Source organism: Mustela nivalis, assembly GCF_964662115.1.
Source record: "Mustela nivalis genome assembly, chromosome: 1".
Lineage (NCBI taxonomy): Eukaryota > Metazoa > Chordata > Mammalia > Carnivora > Mustelidae > Mustela > Mustela nivalis.
Window position 1 is genome coordinate 108911897 of NC_139020.1, and position 21579 is coordinate 108933475.

At 36.8% G+C, this 21579-nt stretch overlaps 1 long non-coding RNA gene across 2 annotated transcripts; it reads left to right on the forward strand.

Annotated features, from left to right (window-relative positions):
* Positions 1 to 705: 705 nt before the first annotated feature.
* Positions 706 to 21038, forward strand: LOC309841358. Of its 2 annotated transcripts, none has more exons than XR_014299082.1 (3): positions 706 to 914; positions 8571 to 8648; positions 9024 to 9979. It is a non-coding gene; the product is annotated as an uncharacterized lncRNA (long non-coding RNA). The 2 variants fall into 2 exon arrangements; XR_014299083.1 differs by lacking the exon at positions 9024 to 9979 and adding an exon at positions 20192 to 21038 and having other exon boundaries at positions 745 to 914.
* The last annotated feature ends 541 nt before the right edge of the window (positions 21039 to 21579 follow it).

Here is a 21579-nt window from a genome sequence, read left to right on the forward strand (position 1 = left end):
ACACACACACCAAGTGCAGTCAAGTTAGTTTCCTCTTCATCAGTTCAGGGTCTAATATAGTATTGTTTTTTACCACTCAGTATAAATTCCCTGTCATTTCTCTTCCCAAAGCCAGAACTGAGCACTTTTATTTACTCTTCTTTTCTTCTTTCCATCCATCATATATTTACTAATAGTTCACCAATGCCAGATATCATACTACATCTATAAGATTTAATCTATTTCTTGTTGCACTTAGCAGTTTCTACTTTATGTCATCCCTAGGCTAGAGGATAATATTCCTGTCTTTTTCATCTTTCAATTTCCCTTCCACCCACCTTAGAAGTTTCCTGTATATACCCAATATCTGCTGAGCGACTGGGTTTTCCTCTTCCTTTCTTTGACTGTTCTTTTTTGCTCAGGCACAAACTGCCCTCACCCCTCACCCCTCTCCTATCTATCTGACAACTTTTGCCCACAGTGGGAATCCATTGATTATAGGTCTTTCCTTCCCCCTTGTTAACCAGAGGCCCCAGCCATTCCATTTCAGCTGTGTAAACCAAAGTCCGATCTCAAGGCTGCCAGGATATTTGTGGTCAGACCACTTGACCACCTTGGGATTGTAATTCCGTGTTATGGTTTGAGGGAGTGTGTGTGGGTTGGGATTGATTTGATTTCGACCACTCTTTTCTTTTCTTTTCTTTTCCTTTTTTTTTTTCAAGAGCTGTAATAGGATAGCATGCTTTGGGTTCACACTGGTAAAACGAAACCAGCAGCTCTGAGGATTGGATTTGTTTGCTTTCTACCACTGCTTGATACAAAACTAGTGCCCAAGCAAGGTGAGAGGCCATGGAAGCATTTTATTTGAAGAGGAGGAGGTAACTTCCTTTCTGGCCTCCAGGTTGAATGTAACCTGAAGAGTCCTCTAAATAATGGTGAGAAGAAGGGGGGGGGGTTGTCTTCTTTTAGACTTTATGTTTGCCCCAGGATACGCAGATTTCCTGTTAGAAGCAGTTCTGGTGGAAAGGGTAGAGTGGCTATATAAAAGGTGTATTCGGAATCCAGCTGCAGTCGATAGGTTCTTATTTCTCAATAATGCCTTTAGTTTCTTAGGCTTAAATTTATTGACTCAGTCTTGTTGTGAAACTGAACTCTTTGTCTCTTTCTGTCTTTGACATTGTCTTCTTTTAATTGAGAAGTTGTTAAAGATATGGGCATGCTATCCTTTAAAAGGAAAGCCGCCAATGTGCCATTGATGGTAACCTCTGGCAGTATGAATAGATGTACATTTAAATATTCACAAACTCTTATTTTGTAAGACGAATGACTGGATTGAGGCATGAAATCAGTCTAGTGAAACAGGAGTAAGCTTATGACAGATCCTTGAAATTCTAAGGCTAGAAAGGGCTTTAGAGGTCACCATGTTCAAACCTTTTTATAAATGAAGACAATATCATTCCAGATGGAGAAATTGCCCTCCTAAGACAGCATAGTTATTCATCAAGGCCAGAAAAGCCATAGATTGAAATGTGCTGTTTTCAAAAGCATCAAGGTTAGGAGAGCCCAAGAAAGAGGAACTGTTCTAGATTGAAAGAAACAGGGTTGGGGGGGTGGGACTAAAGGCAACATGTAATCCTAGGTTGGATCTTTTTGCAATACAGGAAATTGCTAGAGCAATTGAGTAGAAGGTGAATGGGATTTGATGATTACATGTCATAATGAATAGATGTTCATTTCCCAATTTTAATGATGGTGCCATGGTTATGTATATATTGTTTTGTCTGGGTTATAAGCTAAAGTATTCAGGGGATGTTATGACCTTATGAGAGCAACAGCCTTTCTAATAGTTCAGGGGAAAAAAATCCTTTGAATTACACTTAAAACTTTTAAGATTGAAATTATTTAAAAAAAATAAAAACAGAAAAAAAAGAGAAAATGCTTTTAATTTTTTTAAAGATGTGTTTAATTAGTGGTACCTGGGTGGATCAGTTAGTTAAGCCTCTGCCTTCTGCTCAGGTCATAATCTCAGGGTCCTGGAATTGAATCCCACTTTGGGCTCCCTGCTCAATGGGGAGTCAGCTTCTCTCTCCTTTTGCTCCTCCCCCCTGCCCATGCTCTCCCTCTCTCACTCTCTCAAGTAAATAAATTAAATCTTTAAAAAAAGTATTTAATTAGAGTGAGAGAGAGAGTGCATGCACATGCATGAGTGGTGGAGATGGGCACAGGGAAAGGATCTTAAGCAGACTCTGCACTGAATATGGAGCCTGACCTGGGGCTTAACCTCACAACTCTGAGACCATATCCTGAGCTGAAAGCAAGAGTGACATGCTCCACTGACTGAGCCAGCTAGGCATCTTGGAAAGTGCTTTATAAAGATGAATTCCTCTCTTTGAACAGTGGAGAAAAGTGTGTCAAAAGACACCTTTGTGATACGCACTCTATCTGAGTCCTTTGAGTTCCTCTACTTGTAACTGTCTATCTACAGCAGTTAGAGATTCAAAGTTTCCTTCTTCAAGATAATAATCTCAGATGGGTACCTTTCCCCTTCTCCTCTCTTTGTCATCTCTCATCCAGAATGGAGTAACAACTCATTAAAATACACCATTACAGGGGCACGTGGGTGGCTCAGTGGGTTAAGCCGCTACCTTCAGCTCAGGTCATGATCTCAGGGTCCTGGGATTGAGTCCCGCGTTGGGCTCTCTGCTCAGCAGGAAGCCTGCTTCCCTCTTTCTCTCTGCCTGTCTCTCCATCTACTTGTAATTTCTCTCTGTCAAATTAATAAATAAAATCTTTAAAAAAAATACACCATTACACAGGTCGAAACCTATTTTATAAAGTATACCAATGCTATTGGTTTTTATGGGTCTTATGCCTCCTTTAAGCTAGTATAGTTCCTCCTTACTAATTTTTTTTTAATTTTATTTAAGTAATCCCTATACCCCACCCAGAGATCAAGAGGCACAGGCTCTTCCAACCAAGCCAGCCAGACACTCTTCTCATTTTCTATTTTTTTGCCATTTCTTTGGAATAAATCCAGGTCAGTTCTTCTGCAGAATGTCCCTCAATATAGATTTGTTTGCCTGGCTTTGTGTAGACTCCCTTAACACATTCCTCTTAAGGCTCACTTAACATGTTCCTCTGTCTTGTTGTCTCTGAAGATATGAGTGATATGATACCCAGCTCTTATAGTACAAAGCTTATTCAGTAACTCTCCCTTGGTTTGGTAATTCAGTGGCCTGGCATTTTCAAGTTCTGTCCTGGTTCTAGCTTAGAACAGCTGCCTTCCACAGTACAATCTGATGGAGGGGTTAAGAATAATTCTTCACAATTCTTTAAGTCCCATAAACCACTTAAAATTAAGCCTTGGTGGGACGGACGACAGTGAAAGCAACAGTTTTTCAATCTTGTTACTCCTCCAGACAAAGAGAGGCAGGGAGTTGGGGTTGTGGGGGTAGGGAAGGAAAAAATGAAACAAGATGGGACCAGGGAGGGAGACAAACCATAAGAGACTCCTAATCTCACAAAACAAACTGAGGGTTGCTGTGGGGAGAGGGATAGAGAGAGGATGGTTGGGTTATGGACATTGGGGAGGGGATGTACTATGGTGAGTGCCATGAAGTGTGTAAGCCTGACGATTCACAGACCTGTACCCCTGGGGCAAATAACACATTATATGTTAATAAAAAAAAAATAGAGCAACTAGAGAGCAAAAACAAAGCAAACAGTTAAAACACACACACAGAAAACATGAAAAAATACTATTAAATCAAGTGACAGAAAAATCCTACACATGTCAAAATGTATCAACAACCATCCAACATACACACCTCTGATGGGTGAAAAGAGAGGGAATCTATCTGACATACGTAAAAAGAAGAAAATCCCCACAAAGACTATGAGTATTTATTGTAAATCACTGCAGGCCAGTTTGAAAACAGCGTTGAAACTGGGAGGGGTTTGCCTAATATGGGGTGAAGTCAAGGAGACTGCGCTAAGGAGGGTCAGAAGAGGCTGGAGCAGCCTAGCCCCTTAAGAATTTGTGAACCAACCAGGCATCCTTTCCAGGACAGAACTTTCCATAAAAGACAGGGGAAATGACAGAGAATAAATGACAATCAAAACTGACCAAGATCCAGACAGGAGAGACATAGAATTAAAAGAAGCAGAAAAATGTGGGGAGGGAATCAGAACGGGGAAGTCCCAGGAGCACGCCAATAATAGTCTTCAAGCCTGCAAGTAAACAATAGAAAATCTGACCAACATCAAACATTTTGACAGCTATGCCTTATGCCAAAAGAGAATGGGGTAGCATATTTTTGGTACTCAAGAATATGTAGCCAAGGATTTTATGCCTGGGAAAACTGAAAAGGCAGACACAAAAGTTATCAATTATTGAAGAACTCGGGAAGTATTTTTCCCATGGACACCTTCTGAAGAATTGCTAGAGAACAAGCTTCAGAAATTCAAAATGATTAGACATTGTCGTTAAGTTCTGGGGTTGACTATTAAATAGTTACCAAGAGAACTAAGTATAAATAAGTTGAAGGGAGAACATTTGGTAGATAATGGTCATGTGTTCAAAGTAGATATCGAACAATCATAAACATGGGAGAGAATGGGGAAGAATAGGTAAACACATAAGCAAAACATGTTTACCTATCCTCAGTAATTACATTGGTGTTGCAACATTAGTATTGTTATTCTGAGACTGTTCTGTGTATGATGAAGGAAAAAAGAGATGAATACATGTGAAGTAAACTATTTCTGTCAGCTCCTACATCATTGAGAAGATTCTCCTCTTGGAAGAAAGGAGGCATAGACAATACAAAAGAGGATAAGTAAAAGCTTTGTAATCCTGAATTTGAGTTGCAAATATCAGTATGATCTCATGAGGTCATTTGTCTTAAATACATGTATGTTTCCTAGTTCTTTCCACTGAAGAGATCTAGAAACAATGCCCAAATGAAGTAATATTGAACATTATTATTACCCAGATTATGATGCTGAAATGCAATTTCCCGCTAAAGGAAACCAGGAATTTTTAGAGAAATGAGTAATTCCAGGTCTAGGGCAAGAAATGCAGAAAATGAGCTCAGAATATTCTGTCATAGCAAAAAAATCATATTATGTCAAAATCGGGAATTGAATTTGGGTCTCATAACTCCAGTCCTCTAATCATCTTCTTTTTTTTTTTTTTTTTTTTTTATTGTATATATTTTTTTAATTTATTTTTTGTTTTCAGCATAACAGTATTCATTATTTTTCACCACACCCAGTGCTCCATGCAATTCGTGCCCTTTATAATACCCACCACCTAGTACCCCAACCTCCCACCCCCCACCCCTTCAAAACCCTCAGATTGTTTTTCAGAGTCCATAGTCTCTCATGGTTCACCTCCCCTTCCAATTTCCCCCAACTCCCTTCTCCTCTCTAACTCCCCATGTCCTCCATGCTATTTGTTATGCTCCACAAATAAGTGAAACCATATGATAATTGACTCTCTCTGCTTGACTTATTTCACTCAGCATAATAATCTCTTCCAGTCCCGTCCATGTTGCTACAAAAGTTAGGTATTGGTCCTTTCTTTTTTTTTTTTTTTTTATAAACATATATTTTTATCCCCAGGGGTACAGGTCTGTGAATCACCAGGTTTACACACCCTCTAATCATCTTCTATGTACCACATTTAGCTGCTACATTGAGACCATGAACTTCCTCTCTAGGACTTGCCTAGATTACATACAAGTCTTTGTTTAGAAGATCTTTCAGTTTCTAACTTCTCTGGTTCATAGTTATTGCTAATTTTATGGCAAGGACACCTGTTCCTTGGGATCTAGACTCTAATCCATTACAAGCTCCCTTCATATTAGCAGCAGTAATGTCCAGGCCCTATCTGCTTGGGATGGATCCAAACAGGTGTCTTAGAAGCAAAAGTCCCCTAATCACATTACAAAATGCTTTGCCATGTGGTAATGTCCATTAATGAAATCCTTCTTGACTTGGTGCATGATAGATGCCAAGAGAAGATCTCTTGCAATAGGAGATTTGAAAAGCTCTTCTTGTTTCATGTTTGTTTTGTTTTGTTGTTTATGCGTTAATCAATAAATTAACTTAATAAACTTGATTCAACACCTACCATGAGCCAGAGCCTAAAGTGGGAGGCTCTGAAGAGACAGCAAAAATTAAAACAGATGTGATACTGCTCTGAGAAATTGAAAATCTCTTCATCCAGACTTCATCTTCATCATAGGGAAGCTCATAAGGCGAGAAAAGTTGACCCAAGGCTGATGATATGCAGTGTAGGAAAGAGCTATCGTGAGTTTCCTAGGAGTATAGCTCCAAAGTTGGAGTTTCAGATTAGCAGCTTTCTCCTGAAACAGGCAGAAAGATCTTGCTTTCTAAAGGATTGTGACCCCCTCACTCATGTGAAGGCAAGGAGTAAACAACATGGGTGGAAGGGAACCAGTTGCTCATTGTACACATTTTTAATCCTTTCATTATATTTAAAGATTCACTAGACAAAATCAGTATATTTAGCACATTGTAAGAGTGTCAAATTCCTGTAAATTGAGTCATATTTTAATAGGCTTTTGAACAACTGCCATGCTCATTCCACACTGATGTTTTTGTTCCTGCTGGATCCCTAGTGTGTATAAGTCATTTGACCTTCTGTATCTGTCCCAATCTGAGTCCTCACAGAGTAAGCTCTGTGAGTTTAATGCTCCACTTAAGTCTGGTGTTTCTTTTATTTTTGTATGTCTTCAATTCAAGGTAAGATCAAGAAGCATGTGTGTGTCCATGGAGCTGGGCAGATAATGAATGACAAGAAAAATTGTGCAAGTAATAGTCAATTTGCTTAAGCAGGTCTTTTTAGAAATAATCTGACTTTGAGTCTTTTCATAAAACAAAAAAAGGAAAAGTGTTAAGTTCTGCTTCATTAGCTAATATTTAATTTTATGCCATGTCTGTTTAAAATAAGAAGTACTAATTCCTTCATGCATATAGTAAGCACAAAACTTACCCACCTATCACCTTTCTATATTTTGTTAAACCAAGTAAAAGATATGTTAATATCACTCACATAAAAACCTCTCTCCTATTTACCTCTGTTTTCTTTCATGACAAAGCAAAGATTTTGTTTTTCTCTCTTTTGGCAGGAAGCAGTAATTAAAAAAAAATCTGAGGCCTGTGTCTTTTCTTATATTTACCAGGCTCTAGATTTTTTCACAAAAAAAGACTATTTTCTTTCATAAAGGATGACCAAGTGTCTCACTTTTTTTGTTGTCTCAAGAGATTACTAAGTATTTTAACATCTTTGGGAAAAAAAACAACCTTTATTTCTATACCTAATAGTGTACTTTGGATGATGATGATGATGATAATGGACTTTCTTTGTTAAATAAGAACAACAACTGTATCAATTAGTTTTTAATAGCTTAAAGCTAGGTAAGGTGAAGTTATCCTGTTCCATACCTCAGCTGAATTTAAGAAACCGTGTCAACTTATAGAAAATAAATAAGAACCAAAATATAATGGACATCTAGTGTTTGACTAACATTTCACCCACCACTTTTGAAAATTCTTCTGGGAATGGTTTCTATTAAGAGATACAATTACATTTCCTTTTCCCCTCCTCAGTGTAAGTTTGAGACTTTGGCTTAATTAAAAAACATTGTTATAGTTTCTTCATATGTAATAGGAGCTGAAATATAATATTCCTTAAGTACTAGGAGAGTATTATATTGTGTGATTTAAAGTTTACATACGTGGTCCCATGTTTTCTGTGTCCTTTTGTAGGCTCCTCTTTTGCTCAGCGTTATGATTGGTTATGTTTTTATAGTGCATGTTTCCATATTGACTAAAGGTCTTTTCTCAAGGTTTGGGGGGGTGGAGCACAATATCAAAAGTTGAAGCATTAATGGAGTCTGCTTCCTTTCCTAGTTGATCAGTCCATAAGTGACGTGAGCAGTTGGAATCAGACATCTTAATAGGAGACCAAGGAAGTAGGTTCAGTGCCCCTGCGGTCGTAGAGCAGGAAAATGTGACCTGGGATTTGCCAGCAGCCATATTCTAACAAAGGGGAAGGGTGTCATGATCTGAGCCAATAGGGCAGCGATTGGAAAGATAGGGTTCTAGTGGTGCTCCAGTTCTTGGTTCTAGGACTTCATATCTGGGGCTCCTGCTTCTCGCACAGTTTGAGGATATGAACAATACATGCTCCTTTTTATTCTGCTTGGGTTGTGTTGGGTTTCTGTTACTAGCAATCAAATTTCTTTGTCGGGGACCGCCTCCAGCCGGGAAAGTCCCCGCCATTACAAGATGGCGCTTGGCTCACTGCCAGCAAAATATGCTGCAAGTATACAACGAACTTTCTGGTGAAGCCCGCCTTAAGGAGGACATAGTTATTGGCTGTTTCAAATTTAATCAGCATAGTAACAAGACTCTCATTGCTCTCCCCATTTCTTGGCCCCTTATTGGTCACCCTGCATATAAGCTAAGGAAGTTGACAAAATAAACAGAAGGGGATGAAGCATTAAATAAACGGGAAATGAAGCATTAACACCGAACCAGGCTTCTTGTCGTCCTTGCAGGTCGAGGGCGACAAATGGTGCTGAGACCCGGGAAATATTAAGAAAAATAGAAAAACCTTGCAAGGGAGAAGTCCGCAGGTAAGCGGGGTAAAACCACGACAAAGGTGGTGGGAAACTTGTACAAGTCCGCAATAAAAGCGGGGTGGCCTTAGAGCCAGGATTTAGCGGCGAGTATACGTGGAACAGCCATTAGGTTGGGATTCTAATTATGGGATCTGGACTGTCAAAGTCGAGGTTAGAGGGTTCCCTAAAGGACCTTCTAAAGGCCAATGGCACGCCGTTAAAAATGATTTTCTTGATAAAAACGGTCAAGCAGCAGCTGAAAGACATTCAGCCCATATGGATTCTTCCCCCAAGCCCTTAGTTCTTTGGAAGGATATCCTTACGGGACAATGGAAAGGCCCGGATCCTGTATTAATCTGGAGCAGAGGTTCCGTTTGTGTTTTCCCACAGGACAAAGAAGTGCCGATTTGGATTCCAGAGAGATTGGTTCGGAAGGCCCCTGAGAACGAGGATGAGGACCTTTAACTAATTACTGAGTGTTGGTTCTATTGTTCCTTTTTCTGCGTTCTGTGTTACCCCTGTAAAATTCTCTAACCTTAGTCAGATTAGCAATTCCTCCCAACTGCTCTCCCAGTATTTGCAGGGTGCTTGGTCTGACGATTTTCAAAATTTCACACGAATCCTTCTGGCTGAGATAACTCAACTAAATAGTATGCGTGTGCAACCAGCTTCCCTCCCAGAGCTATTTCAAACATTCAGCAATATGTTCCAGTTCACCAAACAATGGGCTGCTACAATTGGTCTTCTTGTCCTCCTCCTTATTGGCATTCTGCTTCTATTCAGAAAAGTTTGCCAATGGAGAACACAGCAGCGAGAGCAGAGCTGAGCTATAGTACAAGCCTTTATGTCAATAGAGGCTGGGACATCTCCCCAGATAAGGCTAAGCATGCTAGATCGGTAGTCAAAGACAGGTAAGATCAGTAGAGAAACATACCAACCTAAGACAGGACAGAGATCATCGATATCTTGTGTCTGATGACGGGTAAGGATGTTTTCTGCTACTGACGACCTAAGACAGGCACGATCTCTGCCATAAAACAAAAAAGGGGGAGATGTCAGGGACCACCTCCGGCCGGGGAAGTCCCCGCCATTACAAGATGGCGCTTGGCTCACTGCCAGCAAAATACGCTGCAAGTATACAACGAACTTTCTGGCGAAGCCCACCTAAAGGAGGACATAGTCATTGGCTGTTTCAAATTTAGTCAGCATAGTAACAAGACTCTCATTGGCTCTCCCCATTGCTTGGCCCCTTATTGGTCACCCTGCTGCATATAAGCTAAGGAAGTTGACGAAATAAACGGAAGGGGATGAAGCATTAAATAAACGGGAAATGAAGCATTAACACCAAACCAGGCTTCTTGTCGTCCTTGAGGGTCGAGGGCGACACTTGGTTCTAGGACTTCATATCTGGGGCTCCTGCTTCTCGCACAGTTTGAGGATATGAACAATACATGCTCCTTTTTATTCTGCTTGGGTTGTGTTGGGTTTCTGTTACTAGCAATCAAATTTCTTGATATTTTCCTTTCCCTAGAGTGAGAGAGAGAGTATGTAATAGTATTTATTGAAGGCATACTATGTGCTGGTCACTGTACAAAATACTACGTGCATTATTTCAGGTTATCCTTAAGCAGTACTATGAAGCAAATATTTCCATTTAAAATTAAGGAAATTGTAGCTGAGAAGCTGAGACACAGTGAAGAGAAAGAATTTCCTTAAGCCAAATAGCTAATACATGTCAGAGTGATGATTCCCATAAAGATTTTTTTTGACTTTGCAATCTATGCTTCTCTGTTCATGATATATTATATCATGATAATTTGAAGGTAAGCCAGTATCAAATGCCAGTTGCTGAGGAAAGCAGTGTGATTTAGTGAAAATATGTCCCTTGGTCAGGGAATTGCATCCCCACTTTTTCTCTTACTGGCTATGCGACACTGGACAAACCAAAGTTATCTTCAATTGTCTACCTTGAACCTTGACCTATAGAAATTTATTTTATGCAAAGAATGTACCATTAAAAAATGTACTATATATTCACCATTTGATTCATATAATCTGATTATTTTTTAAACATGATATGGATTTCCAGAGAGTTTTTAATAATCACTGGCTCTGCATCTAGGGCCAAGTATTTATCATACAATGGGGAAGAGTTAATATTTTTATTTGTTTGAAGCCAAGAACAAAGATACACCAAATGACCTATTCAGGGAGTCAGGCCCCCAAACCAAACTCACAATTGATGGAGAACACAGTTGCTAACAATAAACATTTACTTAAAATATCAGCTACTGGTTAGCAGTGGGTTTTAAAAAACTAATTTGCAAAAGTTCTCTTTCTGTCAATAAGTTAAATCCCAATGATCCTTTATTTAGTGTATATCAAAAGTAATATGGTAGTGCCCTATTATGAAATTATATGATATTGCCTGGTTATTTTATGGTTAAAATAGACTTTCCAAAACATCATAACCTCCTACAGTAAATTCTGAGGTCAAATTTAATCTTCAGACCAGGTTTGGTCCCAACCAACAATGTAAGAAACACCTCAAAGTATTTTTAACTCTTAAAAAGAAAAAGTTATAGGAATAGGAAAAAAAAAAATCTTTCAAAGCATTGCTGTTTGAGTACTTTGTAGGTGTAGTCAGGTTTTTCACACATCCCACATTCACCTAGAATTTAGGAGTGAATATTAATATTTATTCCTTTTTTTCTACTATAAATACTGTGTTTTGAGAGTTTGGATTGGTTAAGCTTTTATAGGTTCTCTTTTTAACCCATTTGAATATTTTCATCATGTCATATTTTCTCCTGCTGACATGATTGTGTTGACAAGCCTATGTGAAGAAGAAAAGCATGAAGGTGGTTAAACTCAAGCAACTGGCTAGTTACTTATTATGAAAACTGATGCATTGATTGAACTTTAAAGTTTAGCTTCTGTCCCTTTCCAGACTTGTGACAAAAAGCAAGAAATGTTTTTAAATGCCTATCACGTTCTATAGGAAAACAATGTCTTAGGTCAAAATTTCTACTGCCATCCTTTATATGTAGAAAGTCAACAGAATCTTACATGCTAGGAAACATCACTCTCATCACATAGCCACATAGAAAAATGTAAATCTGTGCTATTTTTTAATTAATAAGGTACTTTTTCCATATCCACTTGAATTCTCAAAATTTTTTTGCTGGAGGGTATTATGTAATCCCAGATTCTTACTACCTGGTTAGAGATGCTCACCAATGCTATAGATAAAACATTTCAACTCCATTCTCTCCTATTAGCACATTTTTATTTATTCTGATTTTCCACTATAAATATTTGTCAAAAGAGAAAATCCAGAAGGAATGATAAGAGAATAGCCATAGATGATTAGAACCTGAGGAAATAGAACAAAATTAAAACCTGGGTTTCCCATCATCTTTTATTCTGTACCCTGGAGGATGACACTTCTAAGATTGCTATCTGGATAATATTTCCTGGAAAATAGACAGTGAGTTTTTTCACTTGTAATATTTCTTATAAGACTTCAAAGGAAGGATTCATTTCTGGAATGGAGGAATTTCTAGGTCATTGCAGCATGCCTATTAACAATGCAACTTCACGTGTTCCTTATTCTTTAGCTTTTAGACTGTTCTCAGTCTCCCTGGGCATCTTCTTCCTCTACTTGCTTCTTAAAATATTCTCAAGGGTTCTGTCTATAGCACTTTCTCAGTCTGTACACAAATTCAAAATTCCTTATGATTTCAGTATGTTGTTGGCTCCAATATCTTTACTTTTGGCACTTATTTTTCCTTATCTCCCAACCCATGTAACAAAATGCCTCCTGAAAGCTCCTGTGTAGGGATCTCAGACTTAACATTTCTGAAAACTGAATTATACTCTTTCTTGAAGTAGATGTAAATTGAAGTGACTGCCTGGCCCATGGCATTTCTTTTCACTTGAATGAACAAAGTTGATAGGTTGGATTGAGCCAATCATATTCTCTTTTCCAGAGATTTGAAAACTGAATGGAGAAACTAAAAAATGTAAGTGGTTGGATCTCACTCACTTTGAGGCAGTTCCAAGAAAACAAACTCCTTTTACCAGGCAGAGAACCCAGAGCTACCCAAGTTCCTGCCAGAGTCTGTTTTTGTTTCTTGTTAATATATCATTAAAGTTTTCTCCTCTTCTTGCATTCTTTATATTTAATAATGACATCCAGCTGCCCAAGCAAGAACCTAGAAATCTCACAACTCATCTTTCTCTCTCCATTAGGTCATTTACTCAGGATACAGAGAGGGCATGTTAGACAGGGGTTATATTCTAACATCTGAAATCATCCATAATAAAAACATACCCTGAAAACTCCTATAAGATTGGGGACTAGCTTTCTGTCTTTCAGTAGATCCAGTGCATTCACTTTTTCATCCAGGGCTGGAAAAGATTGCTGATCCTTTAATTAAATAGCACATGAATTAGTTAATTTGCCCTTAGGGAATAAGTGTCTACAGACTTTAAAACTTAAGTTTCACATGTGGCATGGTAAGATGACCATAGAATCCAGGGCACTCAGGAACTGAAGCTGACCAAAAAAATAGCAGGGGTATGTCTCTCACTTCATGTTCATCACACAAACTTTATCTTTGTGTATGTCTTCTCAGATTCGGTGACCATGTTATGGGACCCTCCGAGGCCTCCTACCTATCCCAATCTTTCCATCCCCACATTAGTTATTTTGATCCAGCCTAATACTTCTGGATATAGGAGCTATTTCTCCCATTTATACATGAGATACTGAAGCCCCAAAGTTATCAAAATTAACTCTCTGACATTACACAGATAGGAGGAGGCAGAGCTGAGTTTCAAATCCAAAGATGGTGTACAGTTTACCCAGTATGATACAGAACTATATGGTATACAGAGGTGAACTTTTATGACTGAGATGATCCAAAGTGACTTATTGGATAATAATGACATTTGAGCTGGCCCTTAAAGAATGAGGACAATATGTGACATGAAGAAAGAGAATTCTAAGTTAAAGGAAGATCATGAGCAAAAACCTGGATGGATGAGTTTAGAGCATATTTGGAGAAAGGCAAGACTAGTCCACAATTTTGTAAGAAACACACATGCACAGAAGTAGTGTAAAATAAGTCTGGAATGTAAACTGAGAATGGGAATTGGATGTCATCAAGGAATAAATGAAAAAAAAAAAAAAGAGTGGCGAGATGGAAGGATGAAGAAGGAAGTAAAAAAGAAAAGGAGGGAGGGAAGAAAGAAGGAAAGAAGAGAGAGGATGAGATAAATGCACCTTTTCAGTAACGGGCAAAATTTCTATTGTGTCTTGGGGATCTTGCCATGACATGGAACTACCAAGATCTGGTTTTGACTAGTGTAAGTTCATCTACATTTTAAACAAAACCACACTAAGTAACTGTGGATGGGCACACTTAGTAAAAGAGGATACAGACTGAAAGGATAGCATCTTTACTTTAGATATCTAACTTTAGGATAGTAGTTTCCTCTGCAGAGGAAAGGAGAGAGGACTGACCTTGAGGACTGACCTCACATGATTTCATTTTCAAATTAATAGAGAGAAAGAGGAGAGAGAGATATGAAACAAATATCAGAAAAACTTAACATTTGAGAATTCTGAATAGAAGGTACCTGGATATTTCATATATTACACTCCTACTTTTCTGTGCACTTGAAATATTTACCAACAACCATAGAAATTAAGATAAACCAACATATCATGTTACTGAAAACAGAAGGAAGAGTAGAACAGAAAATTATAGCAGAAAATCAGAGTGAGTAATGTTGAGTGGAGCAAGGTGAAAAATTCCATCATTTAGAGATGTATGAAAGATAGGTCATCAGAAGAAAGCTGGGCCTCTTGGACTTTATTGTTAGTAACTGGAATCCTATGTGATAGGATAAGTTTGAAAAAGTTAACTTAAGAATAAATCAACATATACTTTCCCTATCCTTTCCATTAAGGATTTTCCAGGAGAGGAAATGAAAAAAGACTTTCAAACATACATTCATAGGAGAGTGAAAACCACAGGGAATTATGGTGTAACTAATTCTAGAAATCTTTGGTAACATGAGAATTTCCTCTTCCTCTTTTGAAGAAATGACTGAAATTTTGTGGTCATACAAACTATATTATTCTTCTCTAATACTCTAAATTTAAATATTTAATAAATACTAAAGAATATCAATAACAGAAAAATAAACCAATGAGGCAATAAAAAATCCAAAACTATTTACTTGTATATGTCAGATCTTGGTATATGACAGAACTGTCTTTGCATATCAGTAGGGGAATTAGACTCCCTTCAATAGATTGCAATGAATAAACAGGTTTACTATAAGAGAAATAAATAAATGAATTTAATTCTCTACTTCAAAGCATATGTAAAAACTTCTTTAGTTGATTTAAAATTTAAATATTTGTGGCAGTACTTTAAAAGTTATTGAAGAAAATAGAAGAAGATACATTAAATAAGACAAAAAGTATAAACTATAAAGAAAAATATTGATATATTTCATGACATTAAAGTGACTATTTCTCAGCTTTTGCCTTTTGCTAGAGTCTGAATTTCTTGTGTCATCTGAAACATCAACAACAGACAATATATTTAAAAAAAGAGTAGCAATCAAGGCACTGGACGTTAGGGAATGAAAAGCCGAGACCCCTGAGGAGAAGAAACACATGAGATGAGACTTATAATTACCCCAGTTTACTGCCTTGAGAGTTTCCAAGCTGGATTGCAGTACAGGGTATCCACATAGAGTTCAGAGGTCTCCTTGAGTTGAGCAGATGGAGTTGGGAGTCTGAGGAAGACAAGGAAGGTAGAGTTCACAGGGGAGAATGCCAGGTGGGAGAAAGCTGAGAACGGCAAGAGAACTTTGGAGAGGTGCAGATGGTTCCCCTTAAGCATCCATGAGAGCTCTGATTAGCATATACATGTAAGGAAACTTTTTGAAGCCATTGGGAAAAACTTCCCAAAGCATTACAGGGAAAAGTTATTAGAACTTACACAGAGGAGTAGTGTCTGTTCCCAAAAGGCAGAATGCAAACCTTATAATTCAGAGGGGTACAAGACTACAAAGAATGGTTCTGCCTCAATAGCTGGGAAAAATTAACCCTAGACTAAATGTTACATTGGTCTCGCCTAACACAGTTTAATAGTAAGATCTGAGAAGATGAAATTGTTTCTTGGTATCTTAACTGTGTATCAGAAGAAAGCCAAAGTATATTTTTTGGAATGCAAAACTATCCAGTACCCAAACAAGGTAAAATTTATAATAAAATATGACCACATAAGCAAAGAAGAAAAGACAATCCAGAGAGAAGCGAAAATGAGTCAAAACTCACTGAAAAGTGGAACACATGATAGCATTATCACACAAAATATACTAAAATAGTTATCAATATTTACTGTATTTCTTAGCAGTTGATAAAAAAGATAATAAGGATATGGAATATTTGAATAACACTGTGAACCAACTTGACATAAATAACATTTTTAGAACACTCCCAAAAGCATAGCAGAACACATTCTTTTCAAGTGTGATGGAGGGTTTACCAAGGTAGACCATATTCTGAGCCATAAAATAAGGATCAATAAACTTAAAGGATTCAAGTCATATAAAATATATTCTCTGATCATACTTCATTAAATTATAAATCAATAACAGAAAGAACATTGGAAAATCCCAAAATATGTGGAAATTAAATAATACACTTCTAAATAACCCATGGGTCAAAGAATAAATCAAAAGGAAAATTGGAAAGTAGTTTTAACTGAATAAAATAAAATCACAACAAATCAGAATTTGTGAGATATCACTAAACTGTATTTGACACACAAATGCCTATATATATTTAAAATGAGGAAAGGTCTCAACTCAGTGACGTTGGCATTAACTTTAAGAAACTAGAAAAAGAAGAGCAAATTAAGGTTGAAGTAGAAGAAAGGAGATAATAAAATTAGACAGTAATCAATGAAACAAAAATTAGAATGCAAAAGAAAAACTAATGAAACTGAAAGATGATTCTTGAAAATCAATGAAATGTATAAACATCCTGATCAGATCCAGACTGATCAGGAAAAAGGGAAAAAAACATAAATTACCAGTATCAGGAATGAGAGAGAGAACATCAGTGCAGATCTGGCAGACATTAAAAGGATGACAAGGATTTATTATAAACACCTTAGGCCAATAAATTCAAAATGTAGATGAAATTGACAAATTCCTTGAAAAATATGAACTATCAAAGCTTACTAAAGGAGAAATGCATAACCTGATACATGATACAACCTGGAAAAAAAAAAAATATATATATATATATTCAATGAAAAAAATTCCATTTCTAGTGAAAAACATGACCATAAGAAAAAAGAAAAAACATACTCCAAATCCAGATGCATTCACTGGTGAATTTTATCAAACATATAAATATAAATAACATGAATTCTATACAAACTCAGAAATTTGAAAAAGAGGGAATATTTCTTGACCTATTCAACAAGACAAGCATTATTCTGATACAAAAGCAAGGCAGAGATGTTACAAGAGAAACTGTACATCAATACTCTCCCATGAAGATAGATGGAAAAATTCTAAGAAATATTGTTTTGCAATCAAACTCAGCACAACATAAAAAAGGATGATCCATGGCGACAAAGAAGGATTTATATTCCAGAAATGTAAGCCTGGTTTATCAGTCACATATCAATCAACATAATTGATCATATCAACTAACTAAAAAGATACAAACCAAGTGATCATCTTAATACATGCAAAAAGCAATGTCAAAGGTCAGCATCAACTTCTGATGAAAAACTTGCAGCATTGAAGAAATAGAAGAAAACTTGCTAAAGGGCATCTAGAGAAAACATGCAGGTAATACACTTAATGGTGACAATTGACTGGTTTCCCTCTAAGAGTAGGAATACAACAAGGATCTCTGCTCTCACCGTTTCTATTCAACATTGTTCTACAAGTTCTAGTCAGTGCTATCAAGCAAGAAAACAACAACAGCAACAACTGTAAGTCATTCAGATTAGAAAGGAAGAAGTAAAACTGCCTTTAATCACAAAATACTAGATAATTTATTTAGAATATTTTATGGACTATACAAAAAGCTGCTACATGAGTTTAGCAATGTTGCAGGATACCTGATAATATATAAAAATAAATCATTTAGTGAGTATATGTATCCAGTAATAATGGACAAATTGAAAATAAGAAAATTATAATAGCTTCAAAAATATTAAATACATAAACATAAGTCTGATAAAAGATGTATAAGACCTATACACTGAAAACTATAAAACTTTGCTGAGAGAAATTTAAAAAGATCTAAATATTTGGAAAGGTATACTATGTTCATATGTCATTAGCCTCCATATTGTCAAAATTTCAATTATTGCCTAACTGATTATAGATTCCAATCAAAATCCTAGGAGAGTTGTGGGGTTTTGGAAATTGGAAAATGGAATCTAAAATTCATTTGGAAATACATAGGACATATAATATCCAAAGTGATCATGAAAAAGAAGGACATTGAAAGGAGGACTAACACAACCAGATCTCAAGGGTCATTATAATGCAATAGCAATGAAAAACCATATGGTATTGGCATAAACATTGATAAACAGATTGCCAAGTTGCCGGATATCAAGGTGGTCAGTTAGGACAATGAGCCAAAGTTGAAGTAACCATCAAGTTTGTATCCGCTCTGTGTGACACTGTATCAAGAGGCAAAGAAGAAAAGAGCTGGCTCCCCAGTGTCTGTTTTCCCCACAGATGGCCCTGAGCACAGGTGAGATGATATGCAAAACAAATGCGAGAACTCATATCATTGCTAAGGAGTTCCAAACAAAAGGCTCTTGCCTTTTGTATGGACCTGGAGTATCTAGTGTTGGAAGGTGGGAAGGGCTGGAAATGGAAACATACTAAGTCAGAATGAGGAAATTCCCTCAGCCCAAACTCCTCATACCTCCACACCCTCCTCCATAAATAGGTGTCAGTGAGGTGGAGTGGAGTGGAGAAAGTGCCTTTGTCCCAGCTCTGATTAAGGAGGCCTTAGAATGGAAGTGTCCAGGGTATAACACAAATATACATATGAGTATGACTGGCCAGGAGAAACCTGGGAAGATTATGTCCTCAACTGCAGCTCCTTCCAGAGACTGAAATAGTGTGGCTGTACACCAAGACTGGTATAGGGAGGGAAGTCTCTCTCATAAGGCCTGTTGCACAAATCCTTGTAATTGCCTATGGTTGGGCCTGAACGATCACTCATAGAATTTTGGCCGGGAGTTGAACTTTTCATATGTCAGTGGAATAAAATAGAGATTCTAGAAACAGACCCATATACATACAGGCAAATGATTTTTGACAAAAATTTAAAGGCAATGTAGTTGCAAAATTATCATCTTTTCAAGAGAGAGTGTTGCAATAACTGGATATCCATATGCAAAAAATGAACTTGGAGCCATCCTTCACACAAAATATAAAAATTAAGTGGATCATAGACCTAAATGTAAAATTTAAATAAAGTCTACAAATCTAAATGTATCTACATACAATCAATATACTAACAATGACCAAATGAATGAAAATCTTGTTAGATAAAACCTAACCCTATAAATCCCTGTAAATCTTATGGAGGAATTCATAGGAGACATTATTTGTTACCTTGGATTAAGCAAACATTTCTTAGTTATCCCATTAAAGCACAATCCTTTAAAAAATTGCAAAAATGGAGGTAAGTTAGACTTAGAATTAAAAACTTCTACCGTCCAAAAGACAAAGGTAAAAGTAGAACGACAAAAAACAGATTGTGAGAAAATAGCTCCAAATCACATATCTTTGGCAAAACATCTCTGGAAAATAGTTTTGCAGTTTCTTAAAGGTTTAATGATTTAAATATCTGCCTAAAAATCATCTAGCCATTCCGCTACTAGGTATTTATTCACCTATGAGACATGTAAGCATATGTTCATACAAACACTTGTCACAAAACTTCAAGTCAGCTTGATTTCTATATTCAAAATTGGAAACAATGCAACTGTTCTTCAATATGTGAATGAAGAAAAGATAAATTGTAATATATCCATACAATGGAATACTGTTCTGAAAAAAAAAAAAAACTATTGATATATATGTATAGCAATGTGGATGAATCTCAAAAGAATTATGCTGAGTGAAAGAAGCCAGATGAAAAGAGTACATGTGATGTGATCGCATCTCCAGAAGAGTCTAGAAAGTGCAAACTCTACTATCAGAAAACAGATCAATTGTTGCTTAGGGATGACCGTTGAAGGATATGGAAGGTGGGCATGAGGGAGGGATTACAAGGGAACGTGAGAAACTTTTCGGTCTGATAGAGATGTGTATTATATTGATTGTGGTGATAGTGTAACAGATGCATATATATGACAAAACTTAACAAAATGTACACTTTAAACATGTATAGTTTATTATACATCAATTATGCCACAATAAAGCTATTTAAAAATGATTAATTTCTGACCATGAAAATACGTCCTCCTTTCTTGCAGATAATTATGGAGACGAGTCCTAAGCTTCACATACTTTTGGATGGCAGAGAAATCAAGTTAATGACAGGCTATTAAGGGAATTCCCTGGGAATGATGACTTGAATAATAAATCTGATCTTTACCCCTTCCTGGGGTCTTGCTCTGGAGTACTACTTTCTTCTTCAGACCAACTCTCCATGTCTCGAAAACAGCAACATTAGGCAATTACTGTTTACACTGTACCCTTGACTCCCAACTTAGTCATAGAAACTGCTCTCAATTTCCTTCGGTACCAACAAGACTTTTCTGGGACTTTGGGAAAATTGACATAAACTATGAAACAAAAATCTCAATATCAAATATTTGATTACTATCAGTGGAGTGCCAGACCTGGCTTCCTTTGGCCGTGAGAAACAATTGTTAAATGCTCAGCAATTTTACAAGCTAGTGGGTAAATACAGCTATTATTAAGATTTAATTATATACTTTAATAATGAAATTATATAAAAACAAAGATAACAAATACTCAAAACTCGTCATTTCCTAATTTCCTGCATTCAGTATTATCTGTGTTCTTGCGGTTTACACATCTTTCAACATCCATATTTAGTGACATCATGCTTATCCCTTGAAATTGGCTAGTTTGGGAGTATTTACAAATACTACAAATCAGGGCTTTATTTATTGTTCAGTTGATGGTTGAGAACAGGGCAAAGAAAGTGTTAAACAGATTAAAGTAAAATGGCAGCATGTTTGTCATTGTTATATTGTGTTATATTGTGAATAGTACAAAAACTTGAGGAAATATTGTTCTATTATTTGAAACTATTATCTGATTTAGCAAATAAATTGCTTTGGTTCACTGATATACCGAAGTTGTGAGAAATGTTTTTGTTGTTTCACTTTTGTCTTACACACTAACATACACAAAAATATCAACCAATATTCATATTGAAACTATATTGACTCATCAGTTGCTAACATGAGTAGGCATTACAAGATTTAGCAAAAACCGACGAAAATATTGTTATACGTTCTACAATCATTTTTACTTTGTGTTATATAATTATATCACTAAAATGTATAAAAACAAGTATGTAGATTTGCATTCATTTCTTTCCCTTGAGAGCCAAACAGACCTCTTTCACAGCTCATAAACCCAGACCTGATTCGAAGGTTTTCCTCAGGGGTATCTTGGCGTTGGCTGCTTCCAGTCATTTTCTGGGGATGCCAGTTCACTTCTCTCCCATGGGAGTTGTCTATCCATGAAATATGAACCATGGACAAGGGGATTTTAATTACATTTCCATAATTAATAAGTCCCCTGGAGTAATTTTCTCAAAGCAAAGCCATACTTAACTCTCAAAATGACATTTCCTCCGCATGAAGTTTTCAGCTTCAGCAGGTCT